Raw genomic sequence first — 21853 nt, forward strand, 5'->3', positions numbered from 1 at the left:
GGTCATGATCCCAGGGTCCTGGGATCGAGCCCCGCATTGGTCTCTCTGCTCAGCGGGGAGCCTGCTTCCCTTCCTCTCTCTCTGCCTCTCTCCCTACTTGTGATCTCTGTCTGTCAAATAAATAAATAAAATCTTAAAAAAAAAAACTTGTTAGTTTAAAAAAATTAGAATAAGAAAAAAAATTAAAAAAAAAATAATTAACTTTGCAAGACTAATGAATCATGGGGAAAAAGCCATGAATTCCATGCTTTGCTTTCTCCCCTGGAATCCTACTGTACTCCTTGATAAGTGAGCTTGATCTTGGCTGGATTTCTTGCGGATTTTCTGGGGGAGGGGCCTGTTGCCGTGATTCTCAAGTGTCTTTGCCTGAGGCGGAATTGCACCGCCCCTGCCAGGGTCCGGGCTACATAATCTGCTTGGGTTTGCTTTCAGGAGCTTTTGTTCCCTGAACACTTTCTGTAGAGTTCCAGAGGGTGGGAATAAAAATGGTGGTCTCCCAATCTCTGGCCCAGAGGAGCCTAGAACTTGGGAGCCCCACTCCTCAATGTGCACTCAGAGAAAAGCACTCAATCACTCCCATCTCCCTGGCCTCCAGCTGCGCTCCGAGTTCACCCAGCCTGTGACCAAACGTCTCTGTCTCTGGCATGCAGCCCCGCCCTGAGTCTCCAAACCCAGCAGATCCCTACTGCTCTTCCGGAAGGGGGGGGTCCCCCCAGGTCTGCCACTTGTGGGGTCCCTGCTCACAGATCAGTGGTCTGACTATGCCATGGATCACAGTTTAAGGTAACCCCAAGTTGAGAGCTCACTCCTTGGCTCCATCTCTGTAGCCAGCTTCCCTGCTCTAATACCTGCGAGCTCTGTGACACTCAGACACCCCTGATCCTTCTGTGGCCCCCCGGGACCTGAGATCATGCTGTCCCTGTGTGGGCTTCACCCCAACTTAGCCTCTGGAGCGATGTGCCCCAGTGCAGCAGATTTTTAAAAGTTCTGATTTTGTGCTCCATTGCTCCACCACTTGCGGGGAGCCGGCCCCTCCCCATGGGGTCTATCTTCCCGTCGCTTTGGATTCACTTCTCTGCCAGTCCTAGCTTTCAGAAAGCGGTCGATTTTCTGTTTCTAGAATTGCTGCTCTTCTTCTCTTTGATCTCCTGTTGGATTTGTAGGTGTTCAGAATGGTTTGATAAACTATCTAGCTGATCTCCTGCTACCTGATGTCGTCTCAGCCTGTTACTCCTCTGCCAACTTGACTCCTTCCCCTGAATTGTAATATGTAAATGTATTAAATTAACATGTTGTATTCCTCAAACATAGACCGTGTTACATGTCAATTATATCTTAATGAAAAAAATAATAACTGGAATGTGGAAATATTTGAGGTGGGCTTCAGGGCCCTTTAAACTAATGGATCTAAACCTGCAGTGAAGAAATAAACAACATACAGAAGCCATTTTGGCTCATTTATATGACATGGGTGTTCTCCATTACATTAGAAAAGCCATGCCACGGGAGGTGCTAGCTACAAATGATCAGTTGGTATCCCATATCTGAAAGGCCTTTTTCATCTAGTAAAGTTATATTAAACTGACTTGAGTTTTTTCAAGTTCATCATGTTTTATAAACTAGTTCATTTACTCCATGAAGTGAGAAAAATTGCAATACACCCACAATGGTCAAATGATGAAACAGTATTTTTATTTTTTAATCTTTTTATTTTTTTAAATATTTTATTTATTTATTTGACAGACAGAGATCTCAAGTAGGCAGAGAGGCAGGGAGAGAGAGAAGAGGGGAAGCAGGGTCCCTGCTGAGCAGAGAGCCTGATGTGGGACTTGATCCCAGGACCCTGGGATCATGACCCGAGCCAAAGGTGGAGACTTTAACCCACTGAGCCACCCAGGTGCCCCAAAGCAGTAATTTTTTAAAAAAAAAATTCACTTGTGGGTTTTTTGTTTGTTTGTTTTTTGTTTTTGTTTTTGCTTTTGTTTTTGTTTTTAACAGAATGGGAAAAAGGAAGGAAAGAAGGAATATTATCCTTAGGAACTTAGAAATATTCCTACTATCAAGATTTGCTTACAAACAGAACCAAAAGATACACTTTTAAAGGATGGAACTAAAAACTTGGCTACATTAGAAATAGGTATCACAAAAGACTTAATTCAGTCAGAATAAGGAAGTACTAAGCCAATTTATTTAAATTAGAAGCACAGATGTGTGTGGGTGGAGGATAAAGTCAAAAGATCTCAAGAGGGAGAAAAATGTTCCATCAAATATTTACTCTAAGCTGGCATGATATAGAACTTGTATTATACTAATAGAAACACAGTTTAATGGACTCATTTCTCAGTGGGTTGTATATACAGGCCAATTGGAACACTAACAGGAGTGGCTAGTGAAAAACCTTACAAAGTAGTATAACAAAAATCAATAAATGAGAAATACTATAAATAAATATGTCAAAATGTCTCTTCTTTCTATAGAATTCAGTGACTGTACTAAGGCCTTAAATTAGAATTCAAAAATAAGCCAGTTTATGAAAGTGCAGGCAATGTGGGTTTTTAATAACTGTTCTTCAGTGCACTCAGATGTGCCCTTATTGGGCAATAAATAGTTAATTCTACTTTCAAAAATGAGTCTGTCATTATCAGAGTATAATTTTAAGTGCACAGAAACAATCTAGGTCTATAAATATAGTAGGTTTGAAGAGTTCTAACTTATTCAAAATAACTGTGTGAGGGGAAATTACTACCAAGACCTTTCAAGCTGGATTTTTAAAAGTGGATATTTTTGTAGTATTCAGATGAGGATTACTTTATATTGGAGATAATATCTGGGAGAATTTCTGAGGAAGATGAAGTGATAAGATATATATCCACTCATTTTGTGTGGTTGCCTGCAGTCAAATATGAGGGAGCTCACTTCTAAAGTGATTGGATTTCTTGTAGGTAATATGTCTTCAAGCAGCATTTCCAGTGCTCACTCTCCTGCTCATAGACTAAACGTAGCATCAACCATTTGATTTCATTGAGATCCAATTTTGTTTTAATTGAAATATATTATATAAAAAGTTAATAATCCATTGAAGTTGCAATTTACAAAATGGTACTCTTGTGACTTGAAGAGCTTACATAGCTTCCTTAAATATCTAATATACCACAAGGGAGTAGTCATGCCCCTGATGAAACAAATTGAAGATGTGGGTAAAATTCTATATATTGTTTGCTTGTGTAGTCTAATCAGTTTCATAAAAGTTTCTTTAATAAAGAAATGAATCAAAATCTAAGACTTTTTTAAGAGATTTTTTACTGATTTTTAAAATGGGAAGGAAATAGACATTAAATTTCTCTCTGTATATGTAAATATACATACATATTATATATTATAATAAGAAAAATATTTTATCTTTGTTCCTGTTTCCTGGCACAGAGCTCCTAAAACCACTGGAATTTTTTATGATAAAGGTGATAGGAATATCTTTTGTTCTAATGAGGCAAGTCATGATGGGCCAATAAATAGTTATAGGTTGGGGACTGATTCCAGAATGCATCAAGCCTTGATAAGAACTTTGGAAATTTCACCCTTATGCACAGCCTCAGGAGAGTGGAGAGGCGCTGGAGATTGAGTTAATTGCCACTGGCCAAAATTATGCCTATGCCTTGAATCCTCCTTAACAACCCCTAAATGAAGGAGTTTGGGAAGTTTTTGGATTGGAGAACACATCCATGTGCTGGGAGAATGGCATATCCCAACTTCACAAGACAGAAGCTCCTGCACTCAGGATACTTCCAGGCCTTGCCCTATGTATCTCTTATCTGGCTGTTCATTTGTATCTTTCATAACAAAAATAATAGTAAGTATAACTTTTGAGTTATGTGAGTCATTCAAGCAAATTATCAAACTTGAAGTAGGTGATGAGAATCTCAAACTTAGTAGCCAAGTCTGACAGAAATGAGGATAACCTCAGGACCTGATACTTGTGACTGGCATCTGAAGTGGAGGTAGTCTTGTGGGACTGAGCTCTCATACCTGTGAAATCTGATACTAACATCAGATAGTATCAGAATTGAATTGAATTGTAGTATATTTAGTTGCCCTATGTCTATATTGACAAATGTATTAAAATACTTTAATGCATGTAGACCTGAGACTTGAGACCAAAAAGCTGGGATTTGAGATTTAATGGCCATAAAATTTGTGCTAAAATAATCAAGTTGTTTTGTACTCCAACACAGTTGATTTAGATATCTTGTCTTGGTATTAAATAGAATCAGCATATTAGCATTAGAAGAAATTTAGAAGGACATGCAAAACAACTCAATTGTTTCACAGATGAAGGTACTGAAATCAAAAAGGTTAAGTGACTTGTTCAACTTCATAAAGCTAGAATCATCAAAACTGGAACTAGAACTGGATTAACTCAATCTACAGTTATTTTTCACCATTCTATTTTGCTTTCCCTTAAGATTTATATTTTAGAGTAGCAAGATTTCATTACCTAATAACCATTTAAAAACAAATATACAAATTAGTGCACAAAATCAACTAAAAAGTCTTTCGGTAAAAATGACAGACCAAGTATGCACTCTTTTCTCCTTTTCCTTCTAAAACTGCATTAAACAACAGTAAATCAAGAAAGGAATAAGAAAATTATATTTTAGAGAAAGTGGAAACAAAGGGATTTCTACAAGTTTACTGCAGGATAGAATGCTATTGGCTAGTGAAGAAAAGTGGAGGAAGCAAAAATCTAGAATATTCATGGAAGATAATGTAGCCAAAGAGATTAATCTTCCAATCAGAACCTGAAATAATTAACTCAAAAAATGAAAGTTTTACCTATATATGATAAAATACCAACATTTGAAATGCCATAAATATTAATTACCAGAAAGATGAAAAAAAATTCAAAGTCTTCTCTTATCCTTTAATGCCTCCCACATGGAGTATGGAAAAATAAGTTAGGCAGATGTACAGAGGCAAAAACTCTTGAGTGTCAAAAATAGTTAATTAAAATTGATACAAAGCATTGAGTACCTCAGAAAAGGGGTGATTACTCTACCAGTCTGTTCAATTACTTTCAGGAAGACATAGAGTAAACATGGAAAGAATTAACTAAGAATATATTACTGAATTCTTTACACTGAGATAGTAATTTCTTGCAATTAGGTAGATGTGACTAATTCATGAAGATGATTTTTGTCATTAAGTGGTTCTATAAAGGTTTAATTACTTTTCATTTAATTTATAATTACCTAAAACCAGCATTATTTCCTGTCTCTATGTTAAACAGTACTGGGACCAGGCATATGTTCTTTCCCTATATTAAATTATACCAATAGCAAGAAAAAAATGCCTTAGCTTTTACACCAAGAAGTACAACTCCCCAAAGGTAAAAGTATAAGCCAATTAATGAGCTTTTTTATGAAGACTAACATCCAGACTATTTCAAGCCCTTGCTTCACTGTGCCTATCAATTAATTGAAGGCTATTATGTTATAAACTTTGTCCATTCCTGGTCAATTTCCTACATTGCAAGACCCACCTTAAAATCATCTATCCAAGGCCCCAAAACCCTATAAAGATGTTTCCCTAATTTTCTCACTTTGAGATGCTGCTAACTGCCTGTTAAGGTATTCTCTCTAATTACAGTGTATCCAGTAAACTTAGACTTGCTTGATCAACAGTTATTTCTGGTGGTCTTTTGGGAGTTGATCCTTGACAAAATGCTCAACCAAAGTCTTTTGACATGTTATCAGTCACTGTATAAATGTCTCTTTTGTGCTTGGGATATGCTAGGGATGCTGGTGGGATCTGAGAGACTTGATCATAAATATGAGCTCTCAGTCTAGCATGAGCTACATCCTAGAATTAATCATTTCCAGACAGGGAGACCTTATTATCCTGCCTTTTTTTTTTCTTGTGCTGGACCTGACTCTGGCTTACAGGTATAATTTAAAACTTAAAGATAATTGATATCAGAGGAAGTTTGGGAGATGGGCTCAGCTTAGTTTATTAGTTTATAATCAAATCCATTTGTTTCACGCCAAATCCTAACATAATGATACTAATTCAGAAGAGTAGGGCATATATTTTAGACATTTTTGTAGTCAGGAGATATAGTTTTGCTGATTCATCCAGTTCAGTCTGGTATGCAATGCTTAGGTGATTGGCTAAATTTCAAGAATTAGCCTGAGGCTGTAGAACAGAACATACTCCATTGGTTCATAACAGATAATTCAGTCTCATTACTATTAAGTTCCAACCAACTGGTCAAATCTCCCTAAGGTAAGTTCCTATTTCTGGCCTATCTGAGCCCATGAATTTTCACTGTACTTCCAGAAATAGTTTGTAAAACAGAGCTGAGATGATTGGCATGATTAAAAAAAAAAAAAGAAAGAAAAAGAAAAGAAAAACCCCACTCCTCTTCCCTGCACCAGTGCTAGTTTGTCCGGTGCTAAAATGGAAGCCAGACCTCAGTTTTTAGTTTAAAATTATTCCTGTGGCTCATTCTAACCAGAATAAGTATAGTAAATAGCAGCTTGAAAAGTACAGCTAAGTGTTGCTCCAATTGCTGTGGTAGTTTTCTAAAGAAATCGATTCTTGTTTTAAACCATTGAAGGCCCAGGGCACCTGGGTGGCTCAGTCAACTGAACATCTGCCTTTGGCTTAGATCATGATCCCAGGGTACTGGGATTAAGCCCAGCATTGGGCTCCCTGCTCAGCAGGGAGCCCACTTCTCCCACTCCCCCTGCTTGTGCTCTCTTTCTCTTTCTGTCAAATAAGTAAATAAATAAAATCTTTCAAAAAAGAAAAACATTGAAGGCCATTGAGACAAAACAGTTTTTATCCCTCTCCTTGACAAAAGGAATATCTGGCTTGAAATGTATGATAATTGTTGGGGTAGGAAGGGAGGTTACTTGAATGAATCTTTGAAAACTTTCATGTCATTCTCAGAAGACTATGAAAATCTACTATAGGAGTTAAATGTTTCAATAAATTGTAACTTCAGGTATCTTACATCTTGTTAATTATATTCATATTCATTACAGAAATCCTTGTTGTTGAACCCCAAGATACTTTATTCCATTACTTTTAATTACAATACTGGGTATCTGGGTGGCTCAGTTGGTTAAGCATCCAACTCTTGATTTCAGCTCAGGTCATGATCTCAGGGTCATGAGATAGAGACATATATTTGGCTCCACACTCAGCACAAAGTCTGCTTGATATTCTTTCCCCCTCTGCTCCTTATCCTGCTCTCACTCTCTCTATATCTCCCTCTGAAAGAAAGAAAGAAAGAGAGAGAGAAAGACTAAAAAAATTACAACACTTATGTCCATTATTTCAGTTGGAGTAAAATGTTTCTCTGCACTAAATTTGGTCTTCACTGTATCTGTCCTTATGTTTACCAGCCTTTTGTATAGGGAACATGTCCCCCTCCCACAGAAGGAAAATAGGACTTATGCATGGATTAAGCAATGAGATTTTATGGTCATAATACTGCTAAAAAATGTACTATATTTATAAAGAAAGAAATTTGGAGTTCTCAAACAAATTCTGTGTGAGGGCATATGAATGAAGGTGGTTGCAGGGGAGGCTGGGAGGCAAAGGAGGAAAAGAGAAAAGAAAAATAAAGGAGGAAAGAGAAATACAGACAATCCCCACCTTAAAATGATTCAATTTAAGATTTTTCAAGCAATGATATGAAAATGATATATATTACCTCAGAGTTTGAATTTTAATCCTTTCCTGGGGCTAGAGTATTGTACAATACTCCCCCATTATGCTGGGCAGAGGTAGTGAGCCCCAGCTCCCAGTCAGCCGTGTGATCACAAGGGTAAACAACTGATACACTTAGCAACCATTCTGCTTTTCCCTTTCAGTACAGTGATCAATCAATTACATGAGTCATTCAACACTTTATTATAAATTAGACTTTCTGTTATGATTTTGCTCCGTTGTAGGCTAATGCAAGTGTTCTGAACAGGTTTAAGGTAGGCTGAGCTAAGCTACAATATTTGGTGGGTTAGTGTATTAGATGCATTTTTGGATTAGGTTATTTTCAATTTAGAATGGGTTAATCAGGATGTAACACCATCATAAGTCAAGGAAGATATGTATTGAAAAGGGTGGACAGGCTTAGAAAGTTTTTATAATTTGCCTAAGTCTTTCAGCTTGTCAGTGGTAGAGTCAAATCTGAATTCAAGGCTGCCAAACCAGTAACTCATATTGCTTCTGGAATTTCTGTCACTGGTATCATTTCCACAGCAAATTGTTCCTTCTGTTGCTCTCTCTCCCTGAAGTTATAATTTTCCTTAGGTTTCTGCATTTTTCTGCATTCTGAAAAATGATTATTATAATCAAATATTTATCTACATGTTAGATAAGTAGACTTTGATTGTTTAACATGAGCTCCATGTCCTTAAACTTTGAATGTCTTTTTAACAGTTCCCTAAAATCTCATACTTCTGAGTTGTTTTTGTTATTCAGATTCTTTGATATTAACATGCCATATTTTATAAGGTTTCCAATCACTCATTACACAGAGTTAAAATCATTGATAATCTACTAAATGCTTATTGAAATCCAATTAGTAATTTAAATAATGCTTCACCAGTTTGCAGAGATTAATTTTCTCATCCATTATGACATTAAAATGTGTTTTACATTATAATTAACATTGATAAAGTAAGAAGTGAGCTTTTTCATCTCTTATGAGGAAAATGACATGAATTTTAATATCAGTGAAATGCAAATATTAATATCTTAAGTCTGGTCATGATGTTTATTAAATGTACACAACACTAAATTTATTGTATGTATTCAATTTTGTTGGTAGTTCCCTGGCAGATTTTAGATATAGTACATTATTTTAAACGTGGTCATCTGTTCTTAGAAGATATATGTGTTCATTTATTTATTTGTTCATTAATTCAATACCTATTTAGTGTACTTGTTCATGCTGTATCTCTTTTTGGTACTGAGTTTACAGTGATAAATCAAACAGAACAGGATCATGCCCTTTTGGTGCTAAATAAATAAACAAGTAGGTAAGTATCTTTTGGGAAGTCGCATAAGGAAAAACAAAGAAGTACATGGGACTTTGGGTGCTGTTCAATATCTTTAACAATTCATTGACAAATCAGATTAGACAAATGAACAACAGACTTTGTTTTGGAGCAGCATCTTTGAGGTGACCTTCTGGGCAGTTTCTTGATTGTGGAAATGTTTGAGGGGTCCTAGAGTGAAGTTTGGAAGTCTGGGCAGCTGAGGTCCACTCAGAGGGGCTTAGAATAGAGTCTCTTTAGTAATCTAAATAAGATTTCCTTAAAACTCCAATATAACATACTGTATGGTATCCAAAATTTTAATCCCATAAAATATGGGGTCACTCTATTGTGAGTGTAAGAAAAGAGTACGTTTTTCAAACAGCCTGTACTGTCAAAAGCACAAAAGCAAAGAGAATGAAGCTTATGCTTTACATAACTGACTGTACACTGAAGTCAGAAACTCCCCCAAAATACAGTAGCTATCACTTCCTAATCCTCTCACTCCCTCCCATTCCCAATATAAGATCTTTTCCCAGTTACATTAAAGAACAGGTTATAGGGGCGCATGGATGGCTCAGTCGTTAAGTGTCTGCCTTCGTCTCAAGTCATGATCCCAGAGTACTGGGATTGAGACCTGCATCAGGCTCCCTGCTCAGCAGGAAGCTGGCTTCTCCCTCTCCTACTCCCCCTGCTTGTGTTTCCTCTCTCACTGTCTCTCTCTGTCTAATAAATGAATGAAATCTCAAAAAAAAAAAAAAAAGAGCATGTTAGACAAAAGACAGAGATCAGGGACAGCAATCACTAATGCTATATCCAGTACACATTATCATTGAGTTTTACCCTATTTCGATATATTAACATCTGAAATATACTTTAACATATGGCATACATTCATGTTGAGCCAAAGATTGCCTTCTTATGACCACTTTTTTTTTTTAAAGATTTTTTATGTATTTATTTGACAGAGAGATTACAAGTAGGCAGAGAGGCAGGCAGAGAGAGAGAGGAGGAAGCAGGCTCCCTGCCGAGCAGAGAGCCCGATGCGGGACTCGATCCCAGGACCCTGAGATCATGACCTGAGCCGAAGGCAGCGGCTTAACCCACTGAGCCACCCAGGCGCCCTTATGACCACTTTTTGTTTATAACATTGTTATTGTGTGCAACAGGTTATAAAGACAGTTATAATGTATTTTCTTAGTCTTCCTTTGTCCAGGTTAACTGCTGTCTGTTCTTTCAACAAATTTGCTACCTGGTTTTCTCCTATGTCAGCTGTCTGTTCTTTCTAACATTCTCCTTAGTATTAATAATGTCAAGTATTTATATAAAGCTGTCAATCCAGATATTACTCTAAAAATTTATGTATATTATTTAATCTCACATAATCCTATGAATAATGTTATATTGTTAACCCCACTGAGCAGGGAGCCCAAGAGGCATAGAGAGGTTAAGTAAATTGCTCAAGGCAACACAATTAGTGCAGTCAGAACTAGAAAACAAACCCACACAGACAAGCTTCATAATCTGTGCTTTGAAAAAATGTCCAGAATCACTTTCCAAGATATAAAATCTTTATTATTGTTAAGTTATATTGTCATGGCAGCCTAACTAGAGAATGACCTGGTATGTAAGCATTGTGCTAGCACAAGTCTGCTCTTGTTTTTGTTCACCTGCTCTTGAGAAATAGGTCTCAAAAATGTGTGGCTCTCAGAAGGAACAGAAAACTTAATCATTATTACCAACCACCTTGATCAGTGGTTCTCAAATTTAAGTATACATAAGAATCAACTGAAGAACTTGTAACACAGATTACTGGTCTCCATTCCTGAGAGTTTCTCCTTCAATAGGTCTGGAGTGGGGCCAAAAGTTATTGCATTTCTAAAAAGTTGCCAGGTGCTGATGTTGCTGCCCAGGAATCACACTTTTAGAATTACTGCCCTAGAAGATTTGGGATTACAGTGCTTATATGTGTGCTTCAAATAATTGCAGGCCTGCATACACCTAGACAATATGAGTGGGCAGTTCTGATGCACTTCACTGATGAAGAATTGCACATTATAAAAAAAATTGTGGAAGAACAGAAAGCTGTTCTATAACTTGTATGGTTCATGGGATCTTTGCATGGGGTAAAAATGGATGACTTATATTCAAAGAGCAGTGACTCTAATGTGACTCATGGCAAGTAGGACTTGAGAGAGAAAGTGAAGTTACTTCTCTGGACTATACTATGAAGAAGGCACACACTGCTGTGGTAGTCATATTAATAATACATATTAAAGTTGTTTTTAGTTCAAGTAGTGTCTATGAATCTAGCTTTTCATGGTTGACCTTGGTCATAGTGACCTTAGTGAACATACACGAAGTATCCATGAGTGAGACAGATCTGGGCATGAGGAGACCAAATAAATGTATTACATCAATGTAATACACTATGCAATAAACATTAATCAGCCTTATTTATAAAATATCCTTCACCATATCACTGCCACAGAATTTTGACTGGTTGCTTCACTCCACCTAGTCCTTAGCTTCCTACTATTTTCTGAGAAGACATACAAATACACATGCACATATTTGCCTTACTAGCGAGTAAAGCAGTAAATCTATTTTGTTTTCTTGGGTGATGCTAACATCAGAGCCCTTATCATGATGTTTTCCTAATAGGGGATAATTGATTTTAAGGGAACTCTGGGATAGGCAATTCAGAATATAATTTTTTAATGACACATATTATATACATGCTAAAAATACATACCATATTGCTCCCCTTCCTAAATTATTTGACAGATAGTCAATATTGATTCCACCAACTTGACCTCTTCCTATAGTTCAAAATAATTCCATGATTCACATTTCCTGAATTATCTCTCTTTTCATAACCTCTTTTTTTCTGAATAGCTCCTCTTTGTGATCTTCTATTGAGTGCTTTTGAGAAAAGCCCATCATTGTCACATTCTTTTATGTATTTTCCCAAGAAAAGGTTGTAACAGTGACCACTAAGTTGCCATCATCAGAATGTCTGCATCTTTCTAAAGAGGCAGAGAATTTGTTGATTGCTTGCTCTCAAGTTCAATGCTAGAAAGGAAATTTGAGCTTGACTGGGGCAGAAACAATCTTCTCTCTCATTCCTCCATTACTGCTAGCAGATCTACTTCTGTTATTAGCAAGTAATATTTAAAGGTATGTCAGCAGTGTAGCTGTGAAGATTTTGCCAAAAAAAATGTGGTTTCTAAGTAATATTTAAAAAAATATTTTAAAAGATAAATGCAACAAAGATACAGAAAGTAGAAAATGTGAATGCCTGTCAAGTATAACATGACCAGTTTTCAGAGGCTCCCTTATCTATCTCATACTTCATTGTTTTTTTTAAAGTTTGATCATATATTTCTAGAAAATATACTTTTCTTTACCTATTCTTGAAATCCTTATAAACACAAAAATACAACTCATATCCTTTTATATTTGGTTTCTTTCTCTTAATATAAGGCTTGTTGAATGCAGCTGTAAATTGTTTGATTTTATCGTTGATACTGTTCTCTCATATGGAATATACTACAACTTACCATTTTAGTTTTAGTGTACATTTACGTTACTTTCACTTCAGACTATTAAACAAACACTGAAATAAATATTGTACAGAAATCCTCATGCTTATGCACATGCTTTTCTAAAGCGTTTGACATGTAATTGCAAAACCATCAGCTACATGCATCTTCAAAATTACTAGTCTATGACAAACTATGTTCTAAAATGGTTTACGATTTAAATTCCACACAGCAGTTTATAAGTTTATAAGCAGTTTGTAAGAGTTTCCATTGTTCTATACCATTCTCATCACTTGGGTATGTCATAGTTTTTAATTGTTTCAACAAACTGTGCAATATGGAAGTACATTGTAAGTTTACCTTTTCTCCAGCAACTCTTTTATTGATCCCTGTTCAATATTTTTCCCATCTTTTTTTCTATCAAGATATCTGTCTTTTTCTAATTAATTTGTTAGAGTTCTTTAAGTCACTTGCCAGTTGTATATATGATAAGTCTATTTTCCTACTCTGTAGGATATCTTTTTGCTCTTTGTCTTTTAATAAACAAAAGTTCTTAATTTTAACATTTTCAAATTTATCAGTCCTATTTCTGAATCATTGGTGCAAATGTGTCTTACTTAAGAATTCTGAAGGATTTCCTACTGTATTATATTTTAAAACCTTTATTATTTTAGACTTTACACTTTAGAGCATATATCTATGTGGAATTGATTTTTGTGTACTATGCGAATTAAAGATCCAATTTACTTTTATTTAATAAGGATAAACAGTTTTCCCCAAACCAAATATTAAAATGACCCTTTTTTGCCATTTTTATGCAAGAACTATATCTATCATGAATCAAGTGGCCATTTGACATACAACAGTCATTTTGGGTCTTTTTAGTCCATTCCCTTGCTTTGTTAATATATCATTGTGTCCAAATGACTTAATAACTTTACTTTCAAAATCACTTATCTGTATGTATCCCATTTTTTCCCAGGTACATTACAGAAACAGCTTATAAAATTCCATAAAAATTCTGTAAGGATTTTGACTGGAATTACATTGAGTTTATAAATAAATTTGGGAACAATTGGTATCTTTATATTATTGAACTTACCAATCCATAAACATGGTATACCTCTCCATTTATGTCTATTCCCTTAATGAATTTTGAAATTATATGGTTTTACATGTAGACATATTGGATACCTTTTGTTTAGATATATTCCTAGGTGATTGCAATTCTATATTTAAATGAAAGTTTTATTTGATTTTGTCCAAATTTTTGGCATAAAATTTTTCACATATTTTCTTATTTTTTTAACAACTGGAGGCTTTGTAGAGATGCATTCTTTTTCATTCCTGTAGTTAATTATTTGTGTTGTCTTACATATGGAATTTCTTAGTCCTCACCAATTTTTTCAAATTGTTAGTCATTTCAAAGAGTCAACTTTTGGCTTGTTCATGATCTCTAATATATGTTTATTTTATATTTATTAATATATGATTTTATCATTACCATTTACATTCTTCTGAATCATTTAGGCTTATTTTGCTAATTTTTGCCCCATAGTATTGATGTGGTCATTTAGTTTATTAGTTTTTAACCTTCCTTTTTTCATATATGCATTTAAATTTCTAAATTTCCATCAAACTACAGCTTTAACAACATTCCAAAGATTTTGATATGTAGTATATTTTTTAGCACTTTGATAGTATTATATTCTTTTCCAACTTTAATTACTGTTAAAAATCAGCTATAAGTGCAACTGCTGTTCATTTGAAGACCATCTTTTATTCTACATTGTTTTACTATATTATATTTGCCTCTTTAATTCTGAAGTTTCACTGTGATGTTACTTTTTGTAGGGTTTTAAAAAATTCATTTCTCTGCTTGGAGATTCATTGGATTTATTGAATTTATGGATTATGATTTTTCATGAATTCTGCACAATTCTTAGACATACTCCCATGAAATAATGCTTTGGTCACATTATTTCTCTCCTAAACCTTTGGGACCCACTAAAATCCAGAACTTGATATACATATACTTTTGAAGAGAAGAAGAGGAGGAGGAAGAGAGAGAGAGGAAAGGAAAGAAACAAACTGGCATGTGTTGCATGGAGCACTGGGTGTGGTGCATAAACAATGAATTCTGGAACACTGAAAAGAAATTTAAAAAATAAATAAAAATTTAAAAAGAAGAAACTAGCAAACTAAGTAAAAACAAAATAAAACAAAAAACTCATGGGAATTTCCTTTTTCCACCTTGTAGCTAGACCAGTAATTTAATATTCTTCATGATACAATGGATGGGAAAAGAGATGCAGGCACATCTAAAATCAGAAGAGGGAAAGAATTTATAAGTCCTTACCTATCTATAGCTCACTGAATTAGCAAATATTGACACTTCAACTGAAACATGCTAAATAATGGATAAGCAAAGCACTTCTGAGAATATAACACATCCCCATATTTGCTTTTCTAAAGCTCAGTGTAGATGTGCATTTTCAGAACTCTCTCATAAGCATTTTTTCAGCATAGTAAAATCTTGCTATAAAGCACTTTATTAAAATATCAATTTTACCTTTTCAGAAAGACTATGGCCTACATTCTTAGCAGTAGTGAGCTCTGACTGTAATAGACAAAGCCTGTAAGTAGGAATGTCTGTCCTTATTTTCCAATATCTAAATTAGGTCAAAGTTTTATAGAATAGTTATTGTTTAGTGAGTGCTGCTAACTCTTAGTGGGTAATTTTACCCTTGCTCCCCATAAAGGAAATGTCATTTTGAAGAGAACATTACTGAATATTTATAATAACTGACTATAAAATCCTATATTAAGAAATGTTGTTTGGTTCCTGTTTAAAAATGAACATTTATTGCTTACAAATGCTCAAAAATGAACATTTATATGCTTACAATATTATCTTAATAAGAATCACTTATAAATAGATTGAACATATGAAAGAACTTAATAGAAAATTTTAGAATTACAAATGTTAGTTTATTAAAATTTTGAATAAACAAAAGTTTGCAATAATAGAAAATTGTGTAGTTCTCCTAATCAGAAAATGGATGTACCTTTCAAAAAGAAGGGAAGAAATAAAAACATTTTAAAGTGGAGCATTAATAAAACATTAAAAATAAAACTCAATATCAATAATTATGTTTTTCAACATTATTAATAAAAAATAATAAATGATGAGAATAACATTCTTGTGAGTAGTTGGAAAAAGTCCTGCATTATGACTTTATAAAATGAAAATTGACCAAGTTCATATCCATAGTGTATGCCAGTATTTTTTAATTGATTTTAATATGATATGTATTTATCTTAATAGTCTCCTCCTTCCCTCCTTTCACCTTACCAATGAATTTGAAAACAAAATTTTCAATGTAAATGAGCATATATTTCAAATTTGATATTGGTCATGTTTTCAGGTTAAACTCTAATAGTAATAAAAATGTGAGATCAACTTATGAAAATATAGTTAGTTAAATAATGTAGAAAAATTTAAGTGACTCTGTACACAAGTCCAAATGGAACACATGATTTAATTTTCTAAGTACAAAAGTTTGGGACCTATAGTATATTTGCAATAAAATTGGAAATGATCCCTACATCATCCACTCAAAGGACATCATATAAAAATGGATATATACATTACTGTAATTGGAATGTGAAGTAGATTTTTCTGTTTATCATCATGATTGTGTATGGACAGAGAGATTGGAGAAAAAAATGCTATTTTGAGGAAAAATAGATATGCTACATGTCACGAAAACATCCAACTGCCTGAATGTCTTGTGATTTTCTGACATTTTCCATTTGTCACTATTTATAGTCATTTTCCATAGTCACTCTTTACTTGTTGTAACTTTTTGGGGCTTCACACTTAGATATGGCATAAAGGAAATCTTCACTTTTAAATTCTTTGGAGATAATGAATGAATTTAATCAAAAAATTTTTGAGAAACAAAAAAGCTGTACAAACCATTTTAAAGAGAGATGAAGAGAGAGTAAGAAACATAGATTCATTTATGAAGCAGCATCTGGATAAAAGTCATTATGAGAAATTCTGTAGGTTTTTAAAAATTCATTTAAGAACTACCAGCTCAGAAAGCTAGGGAATCCTCTCTGTTTTCTATGAATTATTAACAAAGTCTAGGCCAGTATACACATGTCCCTTTGGACCAATAGTAGAATACAGTCAATCGATTACTTACATATTGTTTGAAAACTAACTATGGGTTAGAGCAGTTTATCTCATGCTTGATTTTCCAAGAGTTGTGTATGAATAGGCACAACTAAAGAATAACTTAAAAGTGTTGCATTCTGATGTTTGAATTTATTTTGATTGCATTCTGTTTGATTTTAATAGCCTGCAGCTGTGTGAGTATAAGGGCCGACTGCTCCTTTACCCCAAAAAACAAACTCTACATGGCAGAAGATAATTTCCTGTAGTCTCACTTGGAACCACCAAGTAAGAAGATAAAATCATAGCATTTAGCCCCGACTTCCCTCCACTGTCTGTTTTATAGGAACAATAAATTCACCAGAGGAATAGCGTGAAAAAAAATCATGTAAATCTCAAAAGGTAGATTACTGAGGTTTCCATGGCAACTATTTCTTTAAAAAGCATTGCAATACAATTGAACCTGAAAGAAAATACTTGAGATCCTAAAGCCCATTGATTGCTTTGGGGCTATTATACTTTAGCTACCTCTTCTGGGCAATTTCTTAAGATTTTGAAGTCCCACCTGAGAGTGGCAACCCTAGATGTACATTTAGGCTAAGCATCCAACCGTTTAAATAGTATCTGTGTTATGTGGGGAAAAGATTGGAAGATGAAATCAAAGTTTTAAAAAACTGGTTTAAACTTTGATATAAACCTACATTAACTGTTCTTTTTGGCTCATTTTCTCCAGCTTCTGTTGACTGTTGAAAAAATTTTTCTTGATACTAAACATCTTCCTTTTTTCTGCTTTGCCTTCCTTGTCATGTTGTGGCAATCATTTCTATAAGAATTAAAGTCCAAGATTATAAAGTAATTAGTAGGTTAGCCAAAAATGACCCTTGAGCTAGATGCATTTTTTTCCCTTTCCTCATGGCTAATTGTATTACCTTAGGTAATTAATCTCTGTATTCTTTATTTCCCAGCTTACGGATGGTAGTAGTTCAGAAAGCAAGTGTGAAAATAAAACATACTTTAGGACTATTGGTTGAACATGTAATGAAGTAGGAGAATTTTTTCTACATATCCACTCTCAAATCTCCAAAAGGAAAATATAGAGAACAAAATGAAGGATAAACAATACAACAAATAATCTCCTCAACCCCATATGACCAAGAGTGAGAAGTCAGAACTGAAACAATGATGAAGATTACCAATGCCACCATAGACCTATTAAAAGTTAAGCACCAATATCCTAAAAGGTATTGCCAGTGTTCCTTTGGTTAGAACACATTGAGATCTAATGTCACAGGAAAGGTTGAAGAGGTCCCTGCAGAGTATTATACAGAACCACAGGGGAAGAGAGTTAAAGGAAAGCATGTATGCTTCAGGCCATAAGCCATTTTTCCTAGAAGGGGAAGAAAATTTGCCACTATGAAATATGTCTCTTTGGCATAAGGACAATCCTGAACTGGGTTAATTTTTAAGAAACAGCAGACACTGGAAAAAAATATGAAAACCAAGTGGAAGTTATCCTTTTGTAAGGGACATTTACATTTATGAGAAATCCTTATTTGTAAGGGTGTCTCCCTTTCTGTACCAGAATGAGATGACTGACTAAATCTCTAGAAACTTTGATGATGGAGAGGGCATGGACTTAATTCTGCATAACAACCTTATCCTTCATTACTATGCTTTGCCTGATAATCTCTCTTAACTAGCTGCCCCCCCAACATCTTGTTTTGTGTTTACCTAGAGATGGTATTTAAGGTAGTAGCTTGGGCCATTTTGGGGAATTACTCAATTTCCTGGGTATCTCCCATGTTTAACATGTTATTAAACTTCTGGCTTTTTTCCCCCTTTTAATCTATCTTTTATTATAAGGGGTCTCAGCCAAAAACCTAGAAAGGGAAAGGGAAAATTGTTTTTCTTCCCTATGTAGTATATAAAATCCAACTATAAAAATAAATTGTACTTCTATATATTACCAATGATGACTCCAAAAATGAAATGAAGAAGCAATTAATTCACAAAATATCAAACAGGATAAAAAACTTAGAAGTAAATTTACCAAAAGCTGTATAAGATTTGTATATTGAAAACTATAAAGTATTTCTGAGATAAAGAACAAGTAAATTAATGGCAATAGTCATGAATCAGAAGACTCAATATTGTGAAGATGGTAATTCTTCCCAAATTGATCTATTAATTTCTTCCAATTCTCTTTGTGAAACCAAATAAAGAAAACCTCATTTAAAATGGTGTTGGGAGGCCAGAATGGGGAGCTCTCTTCCCCTACCACTCATCATCAGTTGCAGACACTAACAGAAAGAAGCCTGCTTTACTCCTCCAGGGGAAGGAAGGACAAGATTCTCCATGCCCAGCAATAAGCTCAGCCAATAAGAAAATACCACAATTCAGCCAATGAGAAAAACATCACCACCTTGAGCTTTTGCTTTCCTCCAATGGACTTTCCTTCAAAGCAGCACTTCCCAACTTTCTCCTTTTCTCTATAAACTGATGTTCCTCTCCTTTGATCTCTGGACTTGGCAGAGGTTTTTTATTTTTTTCTTTAATTTTTTTTTTTATTTTCAGCATAACAGTATTCATTATTTTTCACCACACCCAGTGCTCCATGCAATCCATCCCCTCTATAATACCCACCACCTGGTACCCCAACCTCCCACCCCCCGCCCCTTCAAACCCCTCAGATTGTTTTTCAGAGTCCATAGTCTCTCATGGTTCACCTCCCCTTCCAATTTCCCCCAACTCCCTTCTCCTCTCTAACTCCCCATGTCCTCCATGCTATTTGTTATGCTCCACAAATAAGTGAAACCATATGATAATTGACTCTCTCTGCTTGACTTATTTCACTCAGCATAATCTCTTCCAGTCCTGCCCATGTTGCTACAAAAGTTGGGTATTCGTTCTTTCTGATGGAAGCATAATACTCCATAGTGTACATATACACATTACATATACACATTTTCCTTATACATTCGTCCATTGAAGGGCATCTTGGTTCTTTCCATAGTTTGGCGACCGTGGCCATTGCTGCTATAAACATTGGGGTACAGATGGCACTTCTTTTCATGACATCTGTATCTTTGGGGTAAATACCCAGGAGTGCAATTGCATAGTCATAGGGAAGTTCTGTTTTTAAATTCTTGAGGAATCTCCACACTCTTCTCCAACGTGGCTGCACCAACTTGCATTCCCACCAACAGTGTAAGAGGGTTCCCCTTTCTCCACATCCCCTCCAACACATGTTGTTTCCTGTCTTGTTAATTTTGGCCATTCTAACTGATAAAAAGTGATATCTCAATGTGTTTTTAATTTGAATCTCCCTGATGGCTTAGTGATGATGAACATTTTTTCATGTATCTGATAGCCATTTGTATGTCTTCATTGGAGAAATGTCTGTTCATTTCTTCTGCCCATTTTTTGATATGATTATCTGTTTTGTGTGTGTTGAGTTAGAGGAGTTCATTATAGATCCTGGATATCAACCTTTTGTCTGTACTGTCATTTGCAAATATCTTCTCCCATTCCGTGGGTTGCCTCTTTGTTTTTTTGACTGTTTCCTTGGCTGTGCAGAATCTTTTGATTTTGATGAAGTCCCAAAAGTTTATTTTCGCTTTTGTTTCCTTTGCCTTTGGAGACGTATCTTGAAAGAAGTTGCTGTGGCTGATATCGAAGAGATTACTGCCTATGTTCTCCTCTAGGATTCTGATGGATTCCTGTCTCACGTTGAGGTCTTTTATCCATTTTGAGTTTATCTTTGTGTATAGTGTAAGAAAATGGTCGAGTTTCATTCTTCTACATATAGCTGTCCAGTTTTCCCAGCACCATTTATTGAAGAGACTGTCTTTTTTCCACCGTATATTTTTTCCTGTTTTGTTGAAGAGTAATTGACCATAGGGTTGAGGGTCCATATCTGGGCTCTCTACTCTGTTCCACTGGTCCATGTGTCTGTTTTTATGCCCGTACCATGCTGTCTTGGTGATCACAGCTTTGTAATAAAGCTTGAAATCAGGTAATGTGATGCCCCCAGTTTTATTTTTGTTTTTCAACATTTCCTTAGCGATTCGGGGTCTCTTCTGATTCCATACAAATTTTAGGATTATTTGCTCCAGCTCTTTGAAGAATACTGGTGGAATTTTGATCGGAATGGCATTAAAAGTATAGATTGCTCTAGGCAGTATAGACATTTTAACAATGTTTATTCTTCCGATCCAAGAGCATGGAATGGTCTTCCATCTTTTTGTGTCTTCTTCAATTTCTTTCATGAGTGTTCTGTAGTTCCTCGAGTACAGATCCTTTACCTCTTTGGTTAGGTTTATTCCCAGGTATCTTATGGTTCTTGGTGCTATAGTAAATGGAATCGATTCTCTAATTTCCCTTTCTGTATTTTCATTGTTAGTGTATAAGAAAACCACTGATTTCTGTACATTGACTTTGTATCTTGCCATGTTGCTGAATTGCTGTATGAGTTCTACTAGTTTGGGGGTGGAGTCTTTTGGGTTTTCCATATAAAGAATCATGTCATCTGCGAAGAGAGAGAGTTTCACTTCTTCATTGCCAATTTGGATACCTTTTATTTCTCTTTGTTGTCTGATTGCTGTTGCTAGGACTTCTAATACTATGTTGAACAAGAGTGGTGAGAGTGGGCCTCCTTGTCTTGTTCCTGATCTCAACGGGAAGGCTGCAAGGTTTTTCCCATTGAGGATGATATTTGTTGTGGGTCTTTCATAGATAGATTTTATGAAGTTCAGGAATGTTCCCTCTATCCTTATACTTTGAAGTTTTTTAATCAGGAACAGATGCTGGATTTTGTCAAATGCTTTTTCTGCATCAATTGAGAGGATCATGTGGTTCTTCTCTTATATTAATTTGTTCTATCACATTGATTGATTTGTGAATGTTGAACCATTCTTGTAGCCCAGGGATGAATTATTTATTTTTTAAATTTTATTATTATTATTTTTTACTTTATTTGACATACTGATCACAAGTAGGCAGAGAGGCAGGCAGAGAGAGAGAGGAGGAGGAGGCAGGCTCCCTGCCAAGCAGAAAGCCCAATGTGAGGCTCGATCCCAGGACCC

The 21853-nt window shown here is 35.2% G+C and overlaps 1 long non-coding RNA gene across 1 annotated transcript; it reads right to left on the reverse strand.

The window, feature by feature from the left end:
• Positions 1–1171: 1171 nt before the first annotated feature.
• On the reverse strand, positions 1172–21198 carry LOC116583597. Its single transcript, XR_004282798.1, has 3 exons — positions 21185–21198; positions 17298–17302; positions 1172–1256 (listed from the first exon to the last, which is right to left on the reverse strand). It is a non-coding gene; the product is annotated as an uncharacterized LOC116583597 (long non-coding RNA).
• Positions 21199–21853: the final 655 nt, after the last annotated feature.

Source organism: Mustela erminea, chromosome X (genome assembly GCF_009829155.1).
Source record: "Mustela erminea isolate mMusErm1 chromosome X, mMusErm1.Pri, whole genome shotgun sequence".
NCBI classification, from domain to species: Eukaryota; Metazoa; Chordata; class Mammalia; order Carnivora; family Mustelidae; genus Mustela; species Mustela erminea.